The sequence below is a fragment of the Tauraco erythrolophus genome, chromosome 22, assembly GCF_009769465.1.
Source record: "Tauraco erythrolophus isolate bTauEry1 chromosome 22, bTauEry1.pri, whole genome shotgun sequence".
Classification (NCBI taxonomy): Eukaryota; Metazoa; Chordata; class Aves; order Musophagiformes; family Musophagidae; genus Tauraco; species Tauraco erythrolophus.
Window position 1 is genome coordinate 830,735 of NC_141486.1, and position 14,749 is coordinate 845,483.

Below are 14,749 nucleotides of genomic sequence, written 5' to 3' on the forward strand. Positions count from 1 at the left end.
ACAGAGAGGTTAAAGTCTGAACGTACAGCAAGCATGAGCTACGAGATTAGTCGACTCCAGTTTTGAGTACATATGTGATAAATTATCCATTTGGTACATGTAACTCCATCTAATTGCCCCACCATCCTGCTCTGCCCTCAGAATAAAATCGCAGATCCAAGCAAGCCAACAAACTGTCAGCATTCCCTTGTCAAGCATACAGTTTCTGGATTACCAAGACATACTATCAAGTTCATTACTATTCAAAGTGCTTAAGCAATTGCTTAAATTTTAAGCAAAATACTGTATAGCATAGTTGAGTTGAAGTGTTCGAATAGTAGGTACCAATATCCATAAAAATAGCATCTTTTCTTAACTTCAGTTTTTAACTCAAAAATGCAACAGTCACTCAAAATGCAGTAACGATATTGTCTTATAAATCCCAAATAACAAGGCTCTTTTCTCTCTGTCTTTCCTTCTGCAGCTTCTCAACAAAGAGTGCAAACGAACAAAGCTGACCTAAGAACAAGACTCGCTAGCTTTTAGAAAATTACCCTTTGTATCGCCCTATGGTAAAACATTTGTGTCTGAGGACCAAAAAAAAAAAAAAAAGTTATTATCTCTTAATAAATAAGAATGGAAGAAAATTGATTTTTCATATCATCTGAATATGGCAGCATAAAAAATAGTCCAAACTATGAAGGAAGGAAACTCATGTTACAGTTTAGAAACTGTTCCTGATGTTTACACATCACTTCAGTTTAAAGAACTGTTTATGATGGGAACATGATGAAAGCTGTTGAGCACGAAGGGAGATATAAACGAAGCCAAAAGGAGCATCTCTGCCAGAACTCTACCAGAAAACAGAATCACAGAGCAAGTTAGTTTGCGAGGGACCTCTGGAGGTTTCAATCCAATCGGCAGCTCAAAGGAATGGCCAACTTCAAAGTTGGAGGAGGTTGCCCAAGGATATTTTAGATGAAAGCACAACATAGTACAATGCCCTGCAAAATCCACGGATAAACAAATCATTGGTGCTAGCTGAATACCCCTTTCATTTACCACTGCTCTGGAAAGATTCAAGTTCTAAGTTGTTTTGAGAAGGAATAATGGCCAGTGGCCATTAAGAACAGCCATGAACTGAAAAGGAAACAAATCTAACCTAAATATCCATTAGTATCAAGGTTTGGGAAACTTAACTTGGTAGAATGCAGACCTGAGGACAGGAGAGTGTCCGAGAGAGCTTGGAAAGTATAATCCTCCCAAGATCCATGTTTTATCTCATGTTGGAAAGGTATGCTGAGTCCTCCTAGGAAAAACCCTAGGCGGTGACAAAAGGCCAGTCTGCAGCAAAACAAACAACACACCCCCTCCCCCAGAAAGTCTGCATTCCACAGCCACGTTCAAAGGGCTGCAGGTTTCTTCTTCTTGTGCAAGAAACGCTCGCAGAGATAAGATCCAGAGAATTTGATAGTATCTGAGTTGCCTTAAACATGGAGGGTCTGGCTCTTTCAGCACGGGCTGCTAACCATCGCCTGGCTCACCCGGCCTCGGACAACGCCAGACCAGTTCAACTTCCACGAAAAGATGCTGCCAGTTCCTACCATCTGCACACTGGCTGCCAGGGATTTGGTGGTTTTTTCAGGAGCTTGGTGGTGCAAGGGTTCCACCTCATACACAAGACCGCTCCTTCCCGGGAGCTACACCACCACTGCCAGGCCTGCTGCCCGCTCCAGGCAGCAAGGATACAACCTTCTTTTTCCCATCGCTGACTGCTAAAGCCTCTCAGGTGGATCTTTTCTTACTCTCTTCTATAACTTGGAGAACTAGAATAGGATCATGCCACATTTTTTAAACGCCAGACAAATTCCTTCTGCTTGAATACACATCATTATTAACTTCTTTTAAAATCACGCCACTGCAAATAATTATATCGGCACTTGAGGTGGGATCTGCTGCGCTGACCTCTGAGAGAGAATTCAGGGAGACTGTGATGACTGCCAGGAGTCTAACACGACCTGGAAGAAACCAAGCTAGAACCAAAGACAGAGATATTGTGCCTGTGCTGCCTCTGGCTGCTTTCAGCCCCCCGAGCCACCAGGTCAGGATGTACTGAAGCAAATCTCCAGAACTAACTCATGACACTACAGGAGTCAGCTGTGTGATAAGGTCCAAGTCAAGGTTATAGTCAAACAATGTAGTGAACTGCTTTATGGATCAGCTCTAAAAGCGCTTCTGAACCCTCACATAGGTATCAAGTAAGCGTTAATACTCAGATAATGTTTTCTCACAAAACCCAGCATAGAAATAATACCAAATTCATGAGCTTCCTGAGAGTAATTCCTCTCCCTTTGGAAAACAGGAGGGGTCCAAGAAAGAAATCCTTCTCTGCAGGGAGGGAGGCAGGAAGGAAGGAAATGTGAATTACATACACCTCTGGGTAAGTGCCCCTTTAAAAAAAAGGAAGGAAATTAGAGTTAACTAAAAAGAGCATGTTTAGCATCACTGCATAAGCTGTGGGGAAAAAAACCTGAGGAAATGCTGGCCAAAGATAAAGCCGCCTCCTCCGGTCCCTGTCGGGCTTTGCACAGTCACTGTGACAAGGAGAGGTGGAAGGTCCATCTTTCACTCTTTCATTTGCAGCATCACTTGGAAATCACCTACAAATCAGAGTCACTATTTGATGGCCACCTCTCCCTATGTCATCCTATGCTTTTTTGTAATAGGGCTGTTAAAAAACATGTGTTTTCACTTTTTTTTTTTTATTAAAAAAGGATAACTCATAACTGAGCAGAGACAAAGGCTCCGTTGATACAACAACATGTGGATTATATCTGAAAGGAGAAAGAAAGCTGTTCTGCTAAACTGACAATCCTGCACAGAAAGCTTGTATCTGAATTGGTGTAATAAATCAGTAGGAAAGATTTCTCTTTGGCTGAAACAACCATTTGTTTAGGCATGGAATAAGAGCATTTTAAAATGGCTCTGGACACTGTACACAAAAGGGTTTCTTCAGTTTTGTTCTTTTTTTACTTTCTTTTGTGCTTTAAGTATATCCCCAAAGTTTTGCATTTGCTTTACTTAAAAATATTTACTTTTTGGCACTTCGACCTATGACAAGTCAGTCAGCCAGCACCACTGGGCTGTTAGCTAAACTGCTTCTACTGAAAAGAAAAAAAGAAAAACAGAAAGAAAAGTTGCTTTCTCCATTTTTATTATTACATTAGACAGAAGACTGACCTAAATTTATGCTTTTCCCCATTATGTTTGTCTCTCATATTTTTATAAACACGTTCTACTTCTTCCCTTAAATTCTATTAGTTGCAGCTTTTTCTCTTCTATTTAAGCAGGAAACACTCTCCAGTTGTTGCTACCTACCCATATCAGACAGCAATTTGTCCCATAATGTCCTCTGAGACCAACACAATAACCTGCCATATCAGAACGTCCACCTGGAGGTAGACTAACAGCAGGGAGTGCTCAAGAAACCACAGTCACCATGTTATCCTCGAAACACTGCCCAGAAACAGGCATTTGCTCTCCAGATCCCAAAAAGACAAGCCACTGCTGATGCACAGAGAAAAATAGAGAGGACTTGGCAGAACATTTTAAATATGACACTGATTGTAACTATGGATGGGACCAAGAACTGTAACTGTCTCTTAATAAAAATCAGATGGTACCTGGAACGGATTTCAGAGCTAAAGCAAAGATGACACCAGCATCTACTAATTACATTTACTCCATCATGCCATGAAGATGGCATTGGCTCACCCATGCAGACATGTCACCACACAACTCCACTTAGTCTTCGAAGAATGACACAGATGAAAATAAAAATGATCATAAAAGTAAACTTTCAGTTCCACAGAAATGTTCCGCGAGAAAATACTTGTAGGAGATGCTGCTCAACATTGGAAGAAAGTATGTCATGCAAGCACGCTGGAGCTCCTCTTCAGCACGTTCTGTAGATGTCACTGGCTGCTAGATTGGTATTTTTTAGAACACCCAAACTGTATGTATGGCAAAACACAGGAGAAGGCATCTGCATATGGGATGGAGAAGAACACTGAGGGGGCAAAGATTTTGGCTGAAGGCTCTGTCATTCAAAATGTCACTCCTGATAACATCTACAGAAGTCACTAGAGCTAAGCACTTCCAAACGATTAAAAAAAACAATTCCCAACCCCACAGATGAAAATGCTTTAAGCTCAGTAACTGTGTTTTTTTTCTACCAGAGGAGTCCTTATTTATGTCTTTCCACCTGAAGTTTCATTTGCCAGTCAGGCAAATAAAAGCTTCCTCAGAAACTACAGCTACTGCAGTCACTCGGATGTCATCCCCAATATCCCAACTGTCCAGCTTGCCTTGCCTGCTGCCCTATTCCCAACTCCCCAAAACAATCCGGGGCCACACAGCAGCCTGAGGGCCAGGTCTGGGCTGCTCACTGCCCCTGACCCACTGCCTTTGCCCCAGAGAACCTGCTGTTGCCACCCCACCATGAGAGGTGGTGGGAAATGGGAAGCCGCTCCTCATAAGTTTTATTTTCCAGCCCCTTGACCAGTTTAGTCGCCCTTCTTTGGACTCGCTCCAGGAGCTCAATATCTCTCTCAAAGCGAGGGGCCCAAAACTGGGCACAATATTCCAGGTGCGGCCTCACCAGTGCCGAGTACAGGGGCAGGATCACTTCCCTGCTCCTGCTGGTCACACTGTTCTTGATACACGCCAGTATCCCATTGGCCTTCTTGGCCACCTGGGCACACTGCTGGCTCATATCAAGCCGGTAGTCAACCAACACCCCCAGGTCCTTCTCCGCCAGGCAGCTCTCCAGCCACTCTTCCCCGAGCCTATAGCGATGCTTGGGGTTTTTACACCCCAAGTGAAGGACTCTGCACTTGGCCTTATTAAAGCTCATGCCATTGGCCTCAGCCCAACGATCCAGTCTGTTCAAATCCCTCTGAAGGGCCTCCCTACCCTCGAGCAGATCGACACAGCCTCCCAGCTTGGTGTCGTCCGCAAATTTACTGAGGGTGTAAAGGAATACTTCCCAGTAAAGAGATGGTCAGTCAGACAGACAGCTGGTTTCTGTTCATAGCCATCACTGCCCTGTTTGTGACCTTATTCAAATCACAACCCCACGCAACGCCTCTGCTCTCACCTGAGGCCCACGAGCACGATGGTGAGTGGCCGCACAGAACCCAGCTACTGGTGTAACACTAACCCAGAAGTGGGAATTTACGGGCTAAGTAGAGCAAAACATGAAAGCTGAGGTTTACACCGTGTAGGCATGGCCCCAGCACACGGAACGTGCACTTCAGTCTTGCCAAGCCTACCCAGTGTGGGTATGATTCAGTGCTAATTGCTCAGAAAAATGTTTCAAGTTACACCGGTTTGGTATGTTTTTTTAAAAGCAAAACAAAGTATGTTTTGGACAAAGTTAAGATTATGTTTATGTTTACAGACAATCTGACTCCTGCATATAAAGAACACTTCTCCTTGGACAAAAAAACTAAAAACATCAAGAAAAGTCAAAAGTAATGCAAATGATCCGGCTCTGCAATCTTGTCAGAACAGAAAAAGCACCAAAGCAGTTCAGCAATAATCATGGTCTTAAACTTGAATTCCCTGACTCCTGCTTTGTTCAATACTTTAATTAAATTTCTAGAAAATTCTAAACCACTTCAGATTTCAAAGCACATTTATATACATTGATTATTTCTCCCAAGGTAAAAATTGTTATCCTCTTTATTACAGGAAGAAAGTGAAAGAAGACACGATAAGCACTTTGTCAAAGCCACAGAAGGAACTGATGTAAGGGCTGGAATTAAAACCCAGGAGTATCTGAAGCATCTTATTGTTTCTAAAGTTGTTTGGGTTTTTTTGAAGAAGATAGCAACTATACAAAAAAAAGCTCTAAATGGATATACATTTAGGATCAAGGCAGTTTACAAAGTAAAGGCTATAAGAAAAGCAAAATTGATGAAACCACAGTGGGAAAATGACAGTGAATTATCCAAGATCATCGCTATGCTCCATACACAGCACGAGCATTAACTCAGCCCGCAATGTTGTCAGTCTTGCCTTGCATCATGAGACAGCAAAGCATGCAGGGTAACCCGTCTCGGGCTTCATACCTTCTGCTCTGGGGTGGCAAATCCCGTTTGCACCGGGACTGTTTCCCTGAAGAGTCGCTGGTGAACGCTGTCTGACAGCTCTCTCCGTGCGTTATCCAGGAGTGCCCTCTAACGAAGCTCCAGCACATTTCGGAACACAGACACAGGAGACTTGAAAACCCAAAATGAGGCTTGCTAGAAATTTCCCATTAAACACCAAGCTTTGTTTCCATTTGAAAGAAAGGGGAAAACAGATTATATACACTAAATGCTCCTGCACAGACGTTGTCTATTTCCTTGCATCATGCCAACCCTGGTTGGCAAACATCTCAGCAGGACTAAAGAGAGAGATGGGAAAATTCACAGCTCTCCCATTCTGAGAGAAGAAAGGATATTGATTCAGATGACGTCCCAGGGCAGTTAATGCAGCACAACTTTTTAAGATAAACTGAGTTCTACACAACCTACTTCATCTGTAAGGAACTGTTGAGTAACTTTTCAACATAGGATGTAGTTAAATCGATCTTTACAAAAATACGGGAATATCGCGAATTAAGTTCACACATCAAAGTGAAATCCTCATAAATCCATTCCCTAATACACTGCTGTACCATAAAATACTGATTATTTAAAAGGATGTCTTCATCTAAGAGTGGTCACACGAACTACAGTAATGAAATAGTATTCGCTACAAGTTTGTACGACTGGTACGTGGTTTATTGTCAAGCTCCCTTTCACCTACCCACACAAACTAATAAAACATCCTTCAAACAAAAGATGTTTGTATTACAGAAACAAGCTTGTTCAGAAACAAGCTCCACACAGAAAAGCCGTGTTTCCTCAGAACAGAAATTAATTTTAATAATCTCTATGTCAAATCGTCAGAATACGATCGTTCCACTTAAAGATCCACCTATAAATACGCAAGGAGGGCACAGCTTCTCGGTGTGGGATCCCAACAGTCACAGCTGCCCTCTCCCTCTCACCTCATCCTGCACCAAGGCACCCCACTCAGCTGTCCCCCAAACACCCAAGCCATGCACATCAGGCGTCAGAGGTTGACAAACTAATCAAAGTTGAAAATGATCCTTTTCTAAGCTCAGACATAGACGAGAAAGGGGCAGGAATTCCTTAAGCAGCACTGCCCCCATCCTGCCAAATGTGGATTTTGTCCCCGTATTGTCAAATGTCTTTGGACACTGGAGTCCAGAGACACAGCCCACTCACCCCGGAGGAGGACGGTGAAGGTGTTATCCGCTGAGCGATGTCTGGGGAATTCGGCTGCCACCACGGAGCTGCAAGGAAGCACAGAGGTCTGTGAACACGCCGAGCGTTTTGTACACTTACCAACACACCCCCGGAGCTCTGCTGAAGCAACCCAAACTCAAGCACTTCGTTAAGTGATGCCTTGGAAAGACGGAGACTCGCAGGCATCAAAGGTGCCTTGGACTGAAGCCTTACATACCTGCCGACGTTTTTACTTCTTGCTCAGCATCTTTACTGTAACATTAAGACCATGTGGCTAAGAGTCACAAACGACCAACAGGAACATCGCATCGACGTCACAAAACGTTCAGAGAACCATTGTCCTCATCCACCCAGGTTATCCACTTTAACAAGCACATCATCGTCAGGAAACCTCCACTCCCATCCATCCGCATGACCCAGTGGCAACCACTGCTTACAAAACAGAAACCAAACAATAATGCTTTCAGCTCCACGGCCAATAAAAACCTGCTCTGCACTGTCCAAAACAGCAGCTATTTATCCTGTAAAGCAAAACTGCACTCCCCTTCCCAAAAAGCCAAACCCATTTCCCTTTAGTTTGTAACAGCGGGAGATTTTAGTCCCTACGGAGTATTTTCCAAAAATCTACAGGCAATTGTACAACCTAAGAAAACCCATGTAGAGCAGTTTTATGCAGCAAGCATTTCCCAAGCAGTGCAAAGCTCCTCCTGCGCTCTCTCTCACATTTGCAAACATTTCTTACAGCACTGCTGTGTTCCAGCCAACCTTTTCCCTGACGTAACAGCTTACTCCTTGAGAAGGTTCAGGCAGAGCTTGACATTAAAAAGACCAGCAGCGGATAGACAGTGTCCTGGATGTTTTGAAAAAAAAGACTTTCAAGAACACGCAACCCAAACAAGGCTCAATGCATTTGTGTGAAAATCAAAAATGACCATAAAGTGCCTTTTGAATCGTAGAGCAGAAAGTTTCAGCACAGAACAAAAAATGCGGAAAAAAGTAAGAGCAAAAAAACCTCTGAAATTAGTAACTGAACCACACAGTTACATACATAGCTGTAGGGGTAATCCCTTGTATTGTAAACTGTTCTGCTTTTTGAAGGCAAGATGAGCAACAGTCAAGAATAAATCACACTGTATGGGTATAACTAGCCATAAAATAGGAAAATACAGCATTATTTTAATCAGAAAAGGCCAGTCTAAACTCACGGTAGTTACACATTTACACTTAACACGTGTGACCATATCCCCAGCAGAGCTGGAAATGTAATAAAAAAGAATTTATTTAAAAGCATTTAAACACATGAAATAAATCATAGAATCACAGAGTGGTTTGGGTTGGAAGGGACCACAAAGATCATCCAGTTCCAACCGCCCTGCCATGGGCAGGGACACCCTCCACTACACCAGGTTGCCCAAAGCCTCATCCAACCTGGCCTTGAATACTTCCAGGGATGGGGCAGCCACAACTTGTCTGGGCAACCTGTGCCAGTGCCTCACCACCCTCAGAGGGAAGAATTTCTTCCTCAGATCTCATGGAAATCTCCCCTCTTTCAGTTTAAAGCCATTGCCCCATGTCCTATCACTACATGCCCTTGTCCAAAGTCCCTCTCCAGCTTTCCTGTAGCCCCTTTAGGTACTGGAAGGCTGCTAGAAGGTCTCCCCGGAGCCTTCTCTTCTCCAGGCTGAACAGCCCCAACTCTCTCAGCCTGTCTCCATAGCAGAGGTGCTCCAGCCCTCGGATCATCTTCATGGCCTCCTCTAGAGGCTCTCCTGCTCTACCTTGATAACGAGCCCAGCAACGCAACTCAGAAAAAAGTCGGATCTCACCTACACTGACACAAATCTGCAGCTATGTACGTGCAGCTTTATACAACATAAATTAGAACTTTCTTTCCTCCACTTAATTGTTCCATTATTTGTATCTACCTTTTCTTCATTAGCGATTTCCTTCTCCTGTCAGATCCACAGTGTTGCCACTTTAAGTCCAGGGAACACACAACTTTGTCCCAGTGGGAAATACTGGTCAGAGAAGAAACAGGACCCTCATGTTTTACAGGTGATGGAACAGAAGTTGAAGGATTTTTAGCTGCTTCTGGTATGATCAGATTCCGAACCACTTAACCTTTCTCTAGCTTCATCTGCCTACCTGTTTCCTGCAGGAGAAACTACAAAGAGGATTCGGTTTTTTTCTTATATAGAAATGCCTTTGACAATAGCAACTGTCTCAAACCTCAAACGGGTCTATTTCTTCTTAGAGCCAACACCAGGGACTATGTCCAAAGCGTCATTCCAAGTGAGTGGCAAAGTTGAGACACAAGAAGTTATTAATTATGTAAGCAGGGTTTTCTTGCTTGATTTTTATCTGCAGACTATAAAGCATTATTTGCCTCAAATCACCCAGCAGGTAGTTAGCACAGCTGGGAAAGTCCTACTCCTGATCTCAAGCAGCTGGACAAGACTCTCACCTTCCAGGGCCAAGTTAATGTCATTTGGTCACGTTGCAACACCAGATCTTCAGGAGAATTCACAAAAGAAACAAGACACTTATTATCTGGGAAAATGGCTTTCCAGGTTTCCCTTCTGATAGAAATCTGACTGGAGTTTCTCTTCAGCCTTCCCTTATCCCACGCATACGCAGTCCCTTCTTTCATTTTTCCTGCAAGAACTTGTCAGACTTTTATCACAGACATCTACCATAGTTTTTCCTACGCTATATTAGTTTATTACATATTAATTCAATTAAAAGATTAAAACATGAAACAGCAAGATGTCCAACACTTAGTGTATCTCCTATTTCTGTTAGTGCAATTCTATTCCTCTGTGGCCATCCCTTCCTCCAACGCATGTGATTACAAAGGGGAGCTGCTTGAGGAGGCTGTCATGGCATCAAGCACCCTCAGAGAACTACAAAAAAAAAAAAAGAATTTTCATTTTAAAGGTACTGGTATGTTATACAAACTTGGTAATTAGCTTTGAAATCAAATTATTAAAACTTGGTTCAGGAGAACACTCTCAATTCCAACAGAACATCTCTATCTAACTGTTTCCTAGCATGGAGGTGCCTGTGCCCCCTGAAGCAACACCACTTCGGACATCAGGGAGTTATTTAATGCAAGTTTGGGTAAAATTATTTATTCACAGGCTCAACTGCTTTGGTTGTTAAAGAGCATAAACGCACAGGCCTGCTCCTCTTGCTGTTCTCACCAGCTGTGAACAGACATGTCCACCTCTGCCTTCAGATCCAAGCGGTAACGTAACAGCTTCCTTGCAGAGCTGAACAGGGAACTCACCGCAGTGAGTGTGTTTACAGAGACCACCACCCACTCCTGCCTCCCCCCGCTCCCCAGGCTGCCTCTGGAGCACAACAGAAATCCCACTTGTTTCAACAAGAACAACTTGGACCAGGTCGCCCAGAGAAGCTGTGGCTGCCCCATCCCTGGAAGTGTTCCAGGCCAGGTTGGATGAGGCTTTGAGCAACCTGGTGTAGTGGAAGGTGTCCCTGCCCACGGCAGGGGGGTTGGAACTGGATGATCTTTGAGGTCCCTTCCAACCCAAACCATTCCATGGTTCTGTGATTCAGCTTTGCCGACTCCTGGTTGCCATGACTTACATTAAAGACCAACACTACTCTGTGTCACAGGAAAATGAACCATTTGAAGTGCCACATTTCAGTCCTTCCGAACGCTGCACGTTTGCCTGGTGCAGTTCCACACACGCCACACGTTCAACTTCCCCAACAGAGAGCCAGGAAAAGTTGGCTGCAACTGCTGAACTGTGAGCACCAACAAAATGTCGTGCAGATGAGCATTAGCGTTTCTTCTCATAGACAGCATTATTGCCTTCCAAACTCCAAACAGAGGGTTGTGTGTTAACATTTAACATGCCAGAACATGCATGTGGCTGGTTCTACTCCACATGCTAAAATTTGATTATTCCTGCTCCACTGGTTGCACATACAGTGAGAAAAAACATGGAACCAGAAGTCATGGCTATTAGTGACACTTGTGCCAAAAAGCCATCACACAGCCACGGGCAGGTGTTGGAAACATCCAACAAGTTTTATATGGAAACATCCTGTTTCCATATAAAACCAGGGAGGCAGCAAGCCCTCAGAGCACACCGAAACACACAGTGCGACACAAGAGGCAGAGATTCACTATTGACAGAAGTACAGGGAGATTGATTTACTCATTTTAATTAAAAAGTCATCACTTCAGAGTGAGTCAACAGATCCTCTCATTGACCCTACCATCCAATACCTTTTTATGAAACCTACTACCTTGAAAGCACTCTAATTCCATCAAAACGATAGATTTAGACAAACAGGTCCCAAAATCCCTTTACAAGAGCGTTATAAGATAAAACCAGTGCCAGTGGAGAGTCCCAGCATGAAAATTATGCTGTTGCTGAGAGTGAAAAACTTGTATGATGCCTTAACACATCAGACTTTGCTGGAATTCCCTTCCTGACCTCAAATCTGGATCAGACTGCAAATATATGGAGAAGATAGAGTAAATGAGGGAGGGGATTCTCTGAACTAATAGAGCACATCTGTCTGCCCAACTCAGCGTCTGCTCCCTGTGGCCAAAATCTGATGATTTAAAGAATGGTGAAGGAAGAAACACACTACCTTAACCTAACTTTCCTCTGTAAGAGCAGCATGTGGAACTCCCCTTTGCGGCAGAGGTTCATCCAAAAGCATAAGATTGCTTAAACCTATCTCAATTTAAAACTACAGACCTTTAAGCAACATAAAAAAAAAAAAAAATAATGCTGCTATTTCTGCAGCCACATACCCTAAGCAGCACAGAGTCCCAGAAGGTGATTCCCTGACCAAGTCACCCATTTCCCCCAAACCACATGGGCGTCCTTGCACCAGCAAGTTGCTTGGCTAAGTCAGGTTTAAGCAACATCTTCAAAATTGTTACCATCCCAGCTTAAGAGCTCCAAACAATGGCAAGCCTTGAACCTCTCCCGTAAACTACTCCTATAATTAACCTCCATCACTGCTAGGAAATTGTGTCATATTTAAAAGAATTTGTGTAGCTTTGACTTTCAGTTACCGTATCTCATTATGTCTTTGTTGGAAAGACTGAAAACACTCAGCTATCCGATAACTTTCCCATAGGCATGGATTTCCACAGATGGCTGAGTCACTTCTTAACCCTCTTCTCTTGGACATGCCTGAATAAACTGAGTTCACTAAGTCCATTACATGTCTTGTTTTCCAGAACCAGAGCATTTTTGTGGCCTCCTCTGAACTCTCCAGTATTTTTGTATCTTACTTGAGAGCCACTGTAACTGGAGATTGTGTTCTAGTAGCTCGTTGTAACACCACCACGTGCACAGACACGATCACTCCAATTTGGTTCTCTTTAAAAAAAGAAAAAAAAAACCACAACAATCAAATCAACTCTTTGCACAACAGTGAAGTTCAAACGGTGTCACTGATGAAACTAAATCCTGCAAGTCACTCTCTGCCACCTCTGTGTTTGTAGTAGAAAGCTATCATGGTTTCTAGACTACACGGTCCTTTCTCATTACACAAAGATCCTTCTCCCACTTGGAGCCATCTAACCAGGAAGGTCAGACCAGGCTACAGCAGTAATATCTTGTCACTGATCAGCTTGTCTGTCACCAGTCAACTTTATCAGAAAAGGTATAAACCTTCTTTTGTGTAATATAAGTCAATACTAGTGTTTGAACAAAGAGTTGGTTAAGCGGAGCAGCTGACTGGAAATAGCCCACTCATTTATGTCTTCCAATTAATGATCAAGATGCAGGATTTGTTCCTAAGCTCATTCTGAAATTTTGCCTTGCTGCCTCACACCACCTTTGCTTCGTTAAATTGTCAGGTCACACTAGAGACAAATTTCTCAGAGAATTTCAGGTATGCGACACCAACCACATCAACAGTTGACTCAACCAGACCCTGAAATCCCCTCTCAAAAGGAACACCAGGGTGGGGGAAAAGCTCTTTTTCAAGCACAAGTTGTTCAGCCTTTAACCTCTACATTCACTGTATTTGTGGTATCTAATTATTTACAAAGTTTTACCTGCCCATTTTATTTTATTCCTCCTACTGATGCCAGCTTAACAAACTTGCTTTTTTTTTTTTTGTTTTCCTAAAACACATTTGATCTTTCCACATGTGCAGACAATATTTGCGGTAACTTCCAAACCCAGCAAATTTTTTTCCTCACTTTCCAAATTTTTAAAATCAGTGTCAGGGACCTCAAACAACTAGTTTAAGACTCAGCTGCTTGAAAACACACCACGTCTGCTGTTGCCTGCAACAGGCCTGCCGTGGATTCCTCTGGCTTCCACTGATAACCTTTAATTACTCCGTAATTACATCCGTGAGCCATGTAATTACGTACGGCAGCGATGCAAAGATCGCAGAGTACGAGATTATTTGTAATCCCGAGCTCGCGATGCGCACTCGCTGTCCTGCCCCATCCCCGCCCTCCGCGGGCCCCCGGCAGCTCCCGCTGCTCCGCGGCGCTGACTCCCGAGGATCGGGAAGCCCGTCGGCTCCGGGCCGGAGCCACCCACCCCGGGCCGGTGCCACCCACCCCGGGCCGGAGCCACCCACCCCGGGCCGGAGCCACCCACCCCGGGCCGGTGCCACCCACCCCGGGCCGGTGCCACCCACCCCGGGCCGGTGCCACCCACCCCGGGCCGGAGCCACCCACCCCGGGCCGGAGCCACTCTCCGCGGGCCGGAGCCACCCACCCCGGGCGGCCCCTCAGGCGCGGGCCCCGCGGCGGCGGGCGGGAAGCGGGCCGGGAGCGGCCCGGGAGCCGCGGCAGGAAGAGGGCGAACGTACCCCCGGCCGAAGCCCAACGCCGGGGCCCGGGGACGCTGCTTCGAACACCGCCATGAGGGTCCGGCCCGCAGCGACCCCTCCCCACAGCCGCCTCCCGCCGCAGCGCGGGGACTACCGTAAATACCGGCGGGTGCGCACCCCGCCGCTACCGTACTGGCGCCACCCAGGGAGGCCGAGAGACGCTTCATGGCTTTATTTCGGCTGCGAAGTGCGTACACCCGGAGCGGCCCCGCCGCCGCCCCCCCGCCCGCCACGCTCGCCGCTTCTCTCAGACTGCCGAGGGTCAAAGTCCGCCGCGCCGCGCCGGGCTCGTCCGCACGGGACCGGGCCGCGCTTCCTCCCACCCCGCTGCGGGGGGAACCGGGGCCTCGGCGGAGCCGCAGCCCGGCCCGGGGCTGCCCCGGTGCGGCCGCCACCTCCTGCCACTCACCTGGCACCAACCCGGAAGCGGCGGCGGGAACTCCGCGGTCCGCCGCTCGGTGCCTTCCCCGCCCCGCGAGGCAAACCCGCCGGAACGCCTGGCGCGCGGCCCCGCGCCCCCACCGGCGCGCTTTTCCGGGGGCGCCGCCGGGCCGCGCCTG

At 45.7% G+C, this 14,749-nt stretch overlaps 1 protein-coding gene across 1 annotated transcript in view; it reads right to left on the reverse strand.

Annotated features, from left to right (window-relative positions):
* The window catches only part of EXD3 (exonuclease 3'-5' domain containing 3), a 331,172-nt gene extending 316,533 nt beyond the window's left edge, over positions 1-14,639 (reverse strand). Inside the window, exons 1-2 of the mRNA XM_086625151.1 lie at positions 14,599-14,639; positions 7,320-7,387 (exon numbers count right to left, since the gene is read on the reverse strand). The gene's annotated coding sequence lies outside the window, so the exon portion shown is untranslated. The remainder of the gene's footprint in view (positions 1-7,319; positions 7,388-14,598) is intronic.
* Between the last annotated feature and the right edge of the window lie 110 nt (positions 14,640-14,749).